Source organism: Hyperolius riggenbachi, chromosome 2 (genome assembly GCF_040937935.1).
Source record: "Hyperolius riggenbachi isolate aHypRig1 chromosome 2, aHypRig1.pri, whole genome shotgun sequence".
In the NCBI taxonomy this organism is placed as follows: Eukaryota; Metazoa; Chordata; class Amphibia; order Anura; family Hyperoliidae; genus Hyperolius; species Hyperolius riggenbachi.
Window position 1 is genome coordinate 293,908,636 of NC_090647.1, and position 12,349 is coordinate 293,920,984.

At 44.9% G+C, this 12,349-nt stretch overlaps 1 protein-coding gene across 2 annotated transcripts in view; it reads right to left on the reverse strand.

Moving 5' to 3' along the window:
- Positions 1 to 12,349, reverse strand: part of MAN1C1 (mannosidase alpha class 1C member 1) — a 197,573-nt gene that overhangs the window by 55,917 nt on the left and 129,307 nt on the right. The window lies entirely within an intron of this gene.

Sequence of the window (12,349 nt, forward strand, 5' to 3'; positions counted from 1 at the left end):
TGTAGCTAAGGACCTATTACCGCCTCCCCTCCCCCCCCCACACACACCCCCCCCCCCCCCCCACGAGCACTCTATACATAACAATTGATACAACACACCAAAACCTGCCAAGGACAACTGTGATGAATAAAATGGCATATCGCGCCCACCGATGACGCACCTCGATTGCGCCATCAGTGGACGTGACATTCTCACTTAAAAATGACAATCAGAGTGTTTTTCTCCCTTTCTCTTTTCCCCCCTCTGAGAACATTGCAGAGTACAGTAACTTCCCACCATGTCCTGTGTTAGGTCAGCAAGGAATTTCACACGTAGCTCGACCTCCCGCTGGGTCCAGTTGCTGGCACAGCATTCCCCAAGGAAACTAGATCCAACCAGTAAAGATAAGAAATCCTCGCCAAAATCATACAATCAAACAAAGAGAACATTTATGTATTTGTAATTCAAAATAGGCTTGTCACAGAAAGACAAAAAATACATTTTCTGATACCCATAAATCAGTTCTATCATTCACCTGAATTACAGTTCTCCAACTGTCAGGGGTCAGTCGGGAAACCGCTTTATTCAGCCTGTGCAAACTGAACGCGATAGAATAGGCATGTGTAGCCTCACTTGATACAGGGTCGCAGGCCGCTTATGAATATAGTCTCAGATTTGCGATGCACCCATCTGGGGCGGAGTCACACAGAGGATTAATAAATGTTACATTTTCTGGCTCTGAGTTCTGGGGCGGCAACCTTGCTGCCAGGAGATAACCCTGCATTCCCTCCACCTAGTTGGAGGTAATCCAGCCCCAATTCTAAGATTGTATAAATATGGGGCCAGCAGAGCCCGCCTTAGTCCTTCATCATTTCATCTGCTAAAAAAGAGCTTCGAGCATGCGTTCACAAAAGGACCGAACGCATGCATTTTTCCTAGGACTCGTAAAGCTCATTTAAACTGGACACTTTCTTCATTCTCCAAATGGACTGCTCAAGCGTAACTAAGTAAGAACTTTCTAATTTTATCCCTTTTAGTTTTAGCTATGTGTCTATGTGTTAATCTGTGTAAATGTATGTAATGCAACTTTGTTATAAAAACGTTTAAAAATCGTTATGGTTACAATCTGTTCTGAATATACACAAATGTACCTATTCTCCTGAAACCGCTACCATGTTCAATAGAAGTGTACCTTTCTAACCCGTATGGGAGAACCCGGCCCAGATATAAAGATCTGACCCAGGTTCCTGCATACTGCTAAGGGTTAATAGAGCGTTTTCGAAGTAGTAGTATAATTACAGTAGCGGGCTGTGTAACCCGCTTGGTGGCAGATCTTTGAATTGTATGTGTGTGGTGAATCCTTTGGTGTCTGAACGCTCCCTCCGCGAGTCGGCTCATCAAATTGCGAAGTCAGGTTACGCTTCGTGTTGAGCAAAATTACAGTGTGAGAGGATTTCTGACGCCGATCGATTGACCCGTCCACAGACCGGCCCTTGCGGTCTGTGACAACAACCACAGTGTTAGAGGTGCAAGAAGGGGATGGGGAACAGTTTGTTAATGATTACTAGAAGTGATTATTATCAGCACAGGACCAATAAAGAGCTAATACTGAGGTTGAGGGAGGTCCCCTCATGGCCCTTCTGGCTCAAGGGTCCTGGTGCCGTCCCAACGTCTGCAACCCCTGTTGTACGCCATTGCCGTCAGGTAGAGTACACTGCACAGGGCACCGGGAGTGGCACATATTACATTAGGAGGGACAGCTTGACGGGGTGGTGGATGTGGTGTCACAAGGCCAATTCCCAAGAGATTTCATGCTAAAATCAATCAGGATTTGGACTGCGGGCAGGCAGTAGATCTCTATCCAATCAGATTTGATCAGAGAGAGATCTGTCTCTTGGTTGATCTGTCCATACAGTGCCTGATGTATGAGCACCTTAATCCTATTTAAATGTAATCTCCCCTGACCTTCCTAACCCCTACAACATTAGACACAACCTATCAAAACCTGGACTGCAGCTATACTGTAACGATTGTGGAACTTTCTCCGTGATCAGCGCACAACGCGTGCGCTGACACAGCGGAAATCCTCCACAAGCGTATATTTGCAGGCACCCAGCAAAAGGTGCTACGCACCCGTAGAGGGAAAATTCCTGTCGGCAGATGGCGCTGGGGAGTGCAGAGGAACCAATCCTCTGTACCTCCACAAATGCCAGACAGGAATTGTATGAAGCGCAAGAGAGGCGATTGCGAATGAGACGAGCAAAGGGACAGGTTGTATGTGTGTGCGGCAACCTAGTCGCCACCCCGCGACAGTGCACACACAACAGCAGATATGAAACAGGAACGCGATCGCGAGAGGTGCGATCGCCAGACGTGACACAAGGCAGATCAGAACAGAATATAAGCGAGAGATAGGATCCACAGCACTAGCGAAAGTGGCTAGCGCGACCCAGGTACAGAGTAGCAGAACAGAAGGATCCACAGCACTAGCGAAAAGTGGCCAGCGCGATCCCAGGAGACAGAACAGAAGGATCCACAGCGCTAGCGAAAAGTGGCTAGTGCGATCCAGAGAGGCAGAACAGAAGAGATAGCTGGTAGCAACTGCTGCACCAGCTATGCTCCAAGAACAGAGATCAGAACGACTTCCTATCGACCACCATTGGGACAGGACAATCGCAACAGACAAACAAAACAGATAAACAATCCTAACTGTACTAGGGAAATCTGCCTAGCACAGTTTCCAGGAATTACTCTAAGCTGATCTTCAAACCAAGAGCATGGCTGACACTCCCCAGAGTGTTTCACAGGAAGACTCCTTATGAACAGCCAAGCATTGTGGGACACAAATAGTACTTATAGTACACACCTCCAATGAATGTGGCCAGGCAATTTGCATGACAACGTATGCAAATTCCTCAGCAAGCACAAGCTGCAAAACTGACAGAAGCTCTTCTTTCCAGAGTCCTGCAGCATGCAAACCTACACAATGGTCAAAAAGCTACCTGCCTGCACAGGCAGCTGAGCAAATCATCACAGTACCCCCCCCTCCAGGGTCGAATTCCAGACGACCCTCAAAAGTGCTATTAGCAACAGACTCAAACTGAAGACTCATGAAGGTCGGGACAGCCCGACAAGGTCCAATTCCAGAGTCAGTCCACCCGAAACCAACCTCATCGGAAACAGAAGCCACCGAAACATGCCCATCAGCACTACAAGTCTCAGCGTAACACCCATCAGGACTGTGGATACCAGAGAAGAAGCCACCGAAACCCTCCAGACAATACCCACCACCTTCCAAGGAGCGTCCGAAAATACCAAATCTGCCACAAAACCTGTTCGAAGTGTCCCTTACAACACAAAAGCCACCGTTGATCTTATCCAGGGTACCAAGCAAAATTTCTCCCGGAATCTCCCAGAACCTTTTGAAGTTCCACAGAGATCCCAAGAGGGAAGAACAATCACCAGGCTCACATGGAGAACTATCAAGAACCCCTATGGAACCAATGACAATTCCAGACTCAGAATTACGAGGACACCCATCAAGATCAAGACTTTCAGGGACCACTTCTGGGCATGCAAGCAGGCAGGCTAAATCAGAACATGTCTCCACCGAGGAAGCATCTGAGTATGCTGGTAACCGAGGCACACTTGGGCTTTCTGGGTCACAGAGCACATTGGGGTACACCAGCACAGGAGAAACCTCAGGACATGTTGGGGAACTGCCAACCTCAGAGTCCGACACGAGGAAACCAAAACCAGGACCGGGCAGAGAATCATCACGAGCAATGGTCTCAAGCACTGGACTTTCAAATGAAGACTCGGATTCAAATTCGGAAATTTCTGTGACTGCAATATCATCATTGACTACACATGACTGAAGCTCCACCAGAGCTGAAAAGGTAGCCAGCAAGGCAGCAATGCCTACGGAAGAGGGCAACAGCTCAGAAGGACTTGGGGGGCAGGAGACATCTCCTACAAGTTCTGCACCCTTTGGGAGGAACTCGGAGACCTCCAGAACATCAAACAAGACCTCAGAAACATCATTTTTCAAGTTTTCTAAGAAGGATTCTGTACTATCCATGTTACAGGGCAAAACTGGAACTTTATTTTGTGAACAGGGCAGATGTCCCAGGGAAGGTTCCACCACAAACTGAGACTGGATCTCATCATCATGAGGGGAATGTGCAGGTATATTTACTGGAACACACACTGACTCCCTAACTTCAACCTCACTGCACCCAGAATTCTGCGTAGCAGTCAAACTAGCTTGCAACTCCAAAACTGCAGAAAAACAGGTAAAAATAGCAGCAATACCTAGACGAGCCTCTAGGGGCAGTGCAGGAGATATTGTACAAGGCAATATTGACTCATCTAGAGTACAGGGTGGAGAGTCAGAACTTTCTTCAAAGCAAGAAAGGGACTCCCAAATGTCAGTGTGATTGGACATTTTGTTATTCATGGTACAGGGCAGGCTCAGAGAAACTTTCTCTGGACCCAGCAGAGCTGTTTCAGAGTCAGATTCGCAAAACCGAAGCGCTGTCTCACTCTTAGATTCGGCTAACAATGTCAAATCCGAGGAGCCAGAACGCAAAACCTGCGAATCAAAAATCGCTTTAGGTTGTGAAACTGACGCTTCCATAGCGCAAACCTCCGCGATCTGCGGAGCAGACTGCAAGGCATCTAGGACCGAAACACTGGAGCAACTGTCCCCAGGCAATGGGCCCTTACAGGTGTGAACAGGGTGAGACAGAGACTCATTTGCAGAAGAAATAGCGACATCAACAGGATAAACTTTATTAGGCATAATAATTTTACTTTTGACGCTGCATAGTCGAGAAATTTTCCCCATAGCAGGGTCACAGACGGAAGATCTCAAAGATCTGTTTCTAAATGACAAAGGATCCCACAAATCCTTGAGGAAACCGGCAGACTCAGGCCGATCACACTCTGCAGGAACATCCGAGAAACAGGCATCAGATCGCACAGATTCAAACTGCACACTGTCAGGAGAGAATCCTTCAGGATTCGCACAGGAATCAACCACAGCGGCACACTCATTCATTTCAGATTGCACAAAGTCAAGACTCTCATGCTTTACCCCAGAAAGGCAGGAACAATCATCCGACAACGATGTCTCTTTATTGGAATCAATTGGTTGGTGTGTGTGCAACTCATCCAAAATCGTTTGCCATACATAGATCACCAGATCCACATCATCCTTGTCACATTCATCGGAATCAATCAGAAGGTACATAGAATCGAGACAATCATTCAAGACATCCTCGTTTTTTTGCGATGTAAAAATCGCAAAAGGCTTTCCAATCAAAATCGAATTCCTCCAGCAAGGCCCCAACATCCCAGGAAGCAAATGGGGGTTCAAACAGGCCAGTATCCAGATAATCTCCATATGGGTGGAGTTCAGGAACAAGAACAGATTTTTTAACTGCTTTAATATAGTGTGCGATCCTACCTATAGCAGGATCCACATAAGCTTTGGATTGGGGCAAAAAACCTGGAGATTGAGCAACATCATCATACACATCATTAGGGAGTGTTTTATTCTGATGCTTGCGTTTTTTAGTTTTTCTCTTTTTAGCCACTTTGCATGTCTGCTGTTTAAAACCTGAAGTGGCAACAGACACATTGAACTGATTGTCATACTGAAAAGTTTTGCATGGAAGGGAAAGATCAGCTGACCTATCAGCAGCTACACACTCAATCAGAGCAGGTGGTAATCCAGGCAGTTTAAACCAGTGAGAGAATATCACTGCAAGAAACTGATACAGATTATTATTCCAAGAATTGGTTTTTAGCACATCATATGCCCAGGTGAACAAATCGTCTTTTAAGAGCACATAGGAAAACAGAAGAGCCGACGTGGACGGATCAGAAATCTGAAAGTTGGGACTCAGGCAAAACCTCACACATTCAGAAAGAAATTCCGCCTTGGTCTCTGAATTTAGCCTTTTAAAGCTCTTAAAGACACAGGACCCAAACTCGACAAAATCGTACAAATCAGAAATTCCGTCTACACTGGGGTTTTGGGTTGGGCTGGTCATACTGTAACAATTGTGGAACTTTCTCCGTGATCAGCGCACAACGCGTGTGCTGACACAGCGGAAATCCTCCACAAGCGTATATTTGCAGGCACCCAGCAAAAGGTGCTACGCACCCGTAGAGGGAAAATTCCTGTCGGCAGATGGCGCTGGGGAGTGCAGAGGAACCAATCCTCTGTACCTCCACAAATGCCAGACAGGAATTGTACGAAGCGCAGAACGCAATCGCAAGAGAGGCGATTGCGAATGAGACGAGCAAAGGGACAGGTTGTATGTGTGTGCGGCAACCTAGTCGCCACCCCGCGACAGTGCACACACAACAGCAGATATGAAACAGGAACGCGATCGCGAGAGGTGCGATCGCCAGACGTGACACAAGGCAGATCAGAACAGAATATGAGGTTAGCAAAGGCACAGCAAATCATACAATGAGGAGGTGCAGAAAATAACAAACGCTAGCGCGAACACCGCACTCATTTGCAACAGTGCACGCGGTTATGCGCGGTCTCCACGTGATAAGCACAATAGAGACAAGCACGCCTAACTAACCATCGACAGACAAACATGTAACAGAGGACGCGAGCGCTTGCTTAACGGTTACCTCTCCGAGCCTTCAGTAAGCGGTCGTAGCAGACAAGACAGACACACGAAAACAGGGACAAGCGAGAGATAGGATCCACAGCACTAGTGAAAGTGGCTAGCGCGACCCAGGTACAGAGTAGCAGAACAGAAGGATCCACAGCACTAGCGAAAAGTGGCTAGCGCGATCCCAGGAGACAGAACAGAAGGATCCACAGCGCTAGCGAAAAGTGGCCAGCGCGATCCCAGGAGACAGAACAGAAGGATCCACAGCGCTAGCGAAAAGTGGCTAGCGCGATCCAGAGAGGCAGAACAGAAGAGATAGCTGGTAGCAACCGCTGCACCAGCTATGCTCCAAGAACAGAGATCAGAACGACTTCCTATCGACCACCGCTGGGACAGGACAATCGCAACAGACAAACAAAACAGATAAACAATCCTAACTGTACTAGGGAAATCTGCCTAGCACAGTTTCCAGGAATTACTCTAAGCTGATCTTCAAACCAAGAGCATGGCTGACACTCCCCAGAGTGTTTCACAGGAAGACTCCTTATGAACAGCCAAGCATTGTGGGACACACATAGTACTTATAGTACACACCTCCAATGAATGTGGCCAGGCAATTTGCATGACAACGTATGCAAATTCCTCAGCAAGCACAAGCTGCAAAACTGACAGAAGCTCTTCTTTCCAGAGTCCTGCAGCATGCAAACCTACACAATGGTCAAAAAGCTGCCTGCCTGCACAGGCAGCTGAGCAAATCATCACATATACCTTGCATAGACATTACTGTGGATAACCTCTCAACGCTCAAATATCAGCTGCAGAGTGTTTGTAATGTTCTCTTGCTGTTTGTGTGGGTTTTCCCTGGGCACTCCGGTTATCTCCTATATCCCAAAAGCAAAAACACACAAATAAGTTTATTGGTTTGGCTTCAAATATTGGCCTTTCCCATAGTAGAAACATCAGACTGTGACTATGGTAGGGGCAGATAATGAGCTCTACTGAGGGATAGTTTTTTCTAGTTATGCTAGCTACACACGATGCAATTTCCGTCTGATCGACAGGTAATCTGACCGGAAATTGCATTGTGTGTATATGTCCAAACTGCTCCCTCAATTTACTTCACAAAATCGATCCTGTTATCAATTGGCGCAGATTGGGCAAGTCAGAAATAATCTGTGTGACCCATTGATCTGACAGGAAATTGAAGAGTGTGTAGCTAGCATAAGGATCTGCAGAAAATGTCATCATCGCTACATAAATGCATAATAATAATAATAATTATACAGATTTCCCAAATGAACAGTTTACAAGTGTGACCTCTGCTTTGGACCCCCTGTGTAGGAAATGTAATCTGTGATGTGTAAAATAAGCAGTTAGACTACATATGTCATCAACCCTGATTTTTGCTTGCTTTCTTTATTCAGCAACTGGTGCATGAACTGCAGCAAATGCTAATAATTACGTGTAATAGTTCATAGCGCGGTTAAAAGATGATTGGCATGTTTTAATTGGATATACAGAGACTAAATGGAGGTTTCTGCAATTTCCTAGAGTTGTTCTCGTACCATTTGTGTTGTCTTTATTGAGATTTATTGTGTGCAATTATTTATCATAATCGCGCTTCTTAGTTATGTCCTATTGAGTTGTGCAGTGTGTTCTGTCCATTTATCATTCAGCACATACAGTATGCCCTGACAGAAACAAGCTCTCCATAGATTTAGCTGAAGTACTCTATTCAGTCTTTCACAATCCTTTTAACTTATAGCTTTGATATTTTCTTAGAAGCGTACATTTCCTAGGTGGATCAGGAACATGTAAAGCAGCGTCTCAACTGGAGTTATGTGGAACCCCAGTCTTCCATGAGGAGTGTTCAGGTGTTCCATGGCATTTTTCCATTGGTGAAAAAGGCCCCCGAGGAAGTATCGGCTTAGGTGGTAGAGTGGGAGAATTGTATACTTTCCTGATCTGTTACACCGTGTCATTTTAAATTGCTTTCTGGATTCTGGACTCCAGCATGCTTGTTCATCACTGGTATGATGCTAATGTGCCAACAGCCTCACACAACCAATGTGCTACAGTGGTCAGTACAGCTTGAGAAGTTGGGAACGTGAATGTGCAATCATTGCTAAATCCAACTATGAATGACTAATATGGGTCGTGATCATTGTGTACCGGGATGGGCCATATAACAAAAATGTATGACTTGGATTGTAAGTTAATATTGTACCTTGGAGTACCTATAACTACTTGCTGTGCTCTTCATATGTACATTGTTCAAGGTAAGTGATACAACTAGGTAATCTATGTAATATCTGTTATGGTCTTGTTTATCTGTGTACATTATTTGAATTATACAGTATTTATATCATCTGTATTGTGCCATGGGAAATGTTGGCGTTGAATCAATGATATATTAAGCCTTGTACACTCTTTCAATTATGAGTGGTCAATCACTGGTTTTCCTCATCCCACATGACAGCACAGTGGCGTAGTGGTGGGCGGCACAGAGACGTAGTGGTTAGCACTCTTGCCTTGCAGCGATGGGTCCCTGCTTCAAATCCCAGCCAGGGCACTATCTGCTCGTAGATTGTATGTTCTCCCAGTGTCTGCGTGGGTTTCCTCCAGAATATCTGGTTTCCTCCCACATCCAAAAAACATACAGATAAGTTAATTGGCTTCCCCCTAAATTGGCCCTAGACTACCATACATACACTACAGGATACATACATAGACATATGACTATGGTAGGCATTAGATTGTGAGCCCCCTCTGAGGGACAGTTACGGCAAGTGACAAGACAATATACTATGTACAGCGCTGTGGAATATGTCGGCACTATATAAATAATAATAACCTACACAATCTACTAATTGTAATCAATATCTGTTGACCCTTGTACTACATGAAGGTGGTAAAATTGGTCACTGATTGGCCAATCATAATTGAAAGTGTGTACAGGCTTTAGAATGTATTAAGTTTGATCTGTACAATATTTGTGAGCTAATGGTGTGACTTGCCATTTATAGGAATAAAGTCAATATCGTCTACTTATTACAGGTGTGTGCAACTTGTGCCTAACCAAACCCCCTTTAATTTAAACTTTGTATTAATAAATTGAAATCCTTTTAATAGATTCCCTTTTTCTGTCTATGTGATTTCCATTACTCATATTACACGATGATACATTCATCATTTTTGTGCTGCAGAAACACTCTCCATTTTCTTCAGGGTATAATTCCTCTGACTACTGTAGTATGCACAATCATTTAACAAACGTAAATGCTTGTCAATTCTAACAGTTGCAGGGAAAGAGAATACCGAAGTGCTAGTCTCTATCTAGTCATAAAATTCCCACCCTAAAATAGAAACTATTCATTACAAAAAATGATCACAGCAATATCTAGACATACAACACCGAACATGATTTTCCCCCATTCAGACTTTGATTACTGGTAACTTAATCTTCAGTTTGTGAATTAGTCATTTGGGACATTTCTCTTGAGATTTTTGTTGATTAACATTCCATGATCACACGTATTCTCTGCAATCAGCTGTGTTGGGAAGTTAGTTAGGAAGCAGTTACAAAAATAGCAGCGCTTTCTCCAGCTAGATTATCAAACAGATGAGTTCTGATGTAAATCTATCCCTTTATACCACAGTATTTTATAAATATTCATAGCAGGAGAAGAAATTGGTCTGGATGCCAAATGCATTTAGATGACGGTCTTCTAAAAATATGAAAAGAAGTGCAACAACCTCCTACCGATATTAAATATAGTTTTCCAGCATGAAGGGGGAGATAGCAAGTAGGCCTATTTTAATAGAAAATTATGATGTGTCACCTCCCTATTAATATTATGGGGGCCACACAACAATCTGGTAAAGCAATCTTGAAGGGATTCTAAAACATCTATGCAGTAGGAGAGCACGCCTATGCAATCTGTTTACTAGTATTCCATCTGCTTCATCCACATAATATATAATTCAAATAATACTGAAACTGACTGGAGACATAGTACATAAGGAGACATAACAATCAGCATGGGGCTGGTCTTTTTGTTTTCCAATCCTCAATATGTAGAGTAGCACAGGAAGCAGTGCATGTTATCTACTTGGGTCAGATCCACTCTCCTTTTTTCGCTGCACCACCCGGTGTACAGCCTTGTAGCTTAGTAAAGCAATCAGGTGTTCTGTCATAGACTCATATGGCACAAGGGTCCACTGGAGAGGCATACGGATGTAGCTGCACACCACGAGGTGCTGAGAGGAGAGTGGATCTGACCCAGTACAGGGGGAGGGGGGGGGGAGGACAAGGGCTATTTAAATAACCAGACAGCAGCACAAGGGGGCCCCAAATCTACTGCCTTGCCTAGGGCCAGAGTATATCTCTGCCGACGGCATACATATGCGTATGCCGGGTGGGGGGCCATCTGGAGTCTTACTGGGGTGCCCAGTGATTTCTAGTTGTGTGTATAGGGGGGCACAGACTTAGTAGAACTTCAATAGATTATTTAGGATTATCCTCATACTACATACATGTTGGTAAGATTTTCTGGCTGGTTTAGGGGATACCAACATTACTGATATTATCGGCACTAATTACAGACATGCCAAACTGAACTTTTTTATGCTGTTTTCCTCCTGACCCTGTGACTGCTTAACCCTCCTGATGGTCAATTAAAACCGCCAGGGGGCAGCGCAGCACTATTTTTTTTTTTAATCATGTAGATAGCCTAGCGCTAGCTACATGAAAGCCGCTGTGCAGCGGCATCCCCCCACCCTCTTCGATCGCCTCCAGCAATCAAGCCCGTCCAGAAATCCCGTTCTGAATGGGATTTCCATTAGGGCTTCCCCCGTCGCCATGGCGACAGGCGGGATGACGTCACCGACATCATCGACGTCGTGACCTCAAAGGGAGTCCCTATCCACCCCTCAGTGCTGCCTGGCACTGATTGGCCAGGCAGCGCATGGGGTCTGGGGGGGGGGGCGGTGGGTAGCAGCGAATCGACGCGGAGCGGCGGCGATCGGGCAGTGCACGCAGCTAGCAAAGTGCTAGCTGCGTGTACAAAAAAAATTATGCAAATTGGCCCAGCAGGGCCTGAGAGCTCAGCTTGGGCTTACCGCCAGGAAGGTTAAAGAGAAACTCTGACCAAGAATTTAACTTTATCCCAATCAGTAGCTGATACCCCTTTTACATGAGAAATCTATTCCTTTTCACAAACAGAACATCAGGGGGCGCTGTATGGCTGATATTGTGGTGAAACCCCTCCCCCAAAGAAATTCTGAGTATGTACTCTTGGCAGTTTCCTGTCTGTGAACCTTGCTGCATTGTGGGAAATAGCTGTTTACAGCGGTTTCCAACTGCCAATAAAGCATGCAGTAGCTACATCACCTGCCAGCAGTAAAAATGTCACCATGTAATAAATGTCAGAATGTAAATCAGGGATTTAAAAGATTTTACAATGGGCAAACACTGACTAAATCATTTATACATAATTATTGTAAAAACTAAGCACTTTTTTTTATTACATTATTTTCACTGGATTTCCTCTTTAAGAAAACAATCTTAAGAAGTATGCCATGAAATGTAAGTATATACCTCTACAGTGCACCAAAGCTGCATGTAAAATGCAACACATATCATGTTATCTGCAAAAAATATGCATCAATCCTGCAGCTATGGGGTGTGTGGCAAGCAGCCCAGGAAGATGACTGCTTGCTTCCTGTAA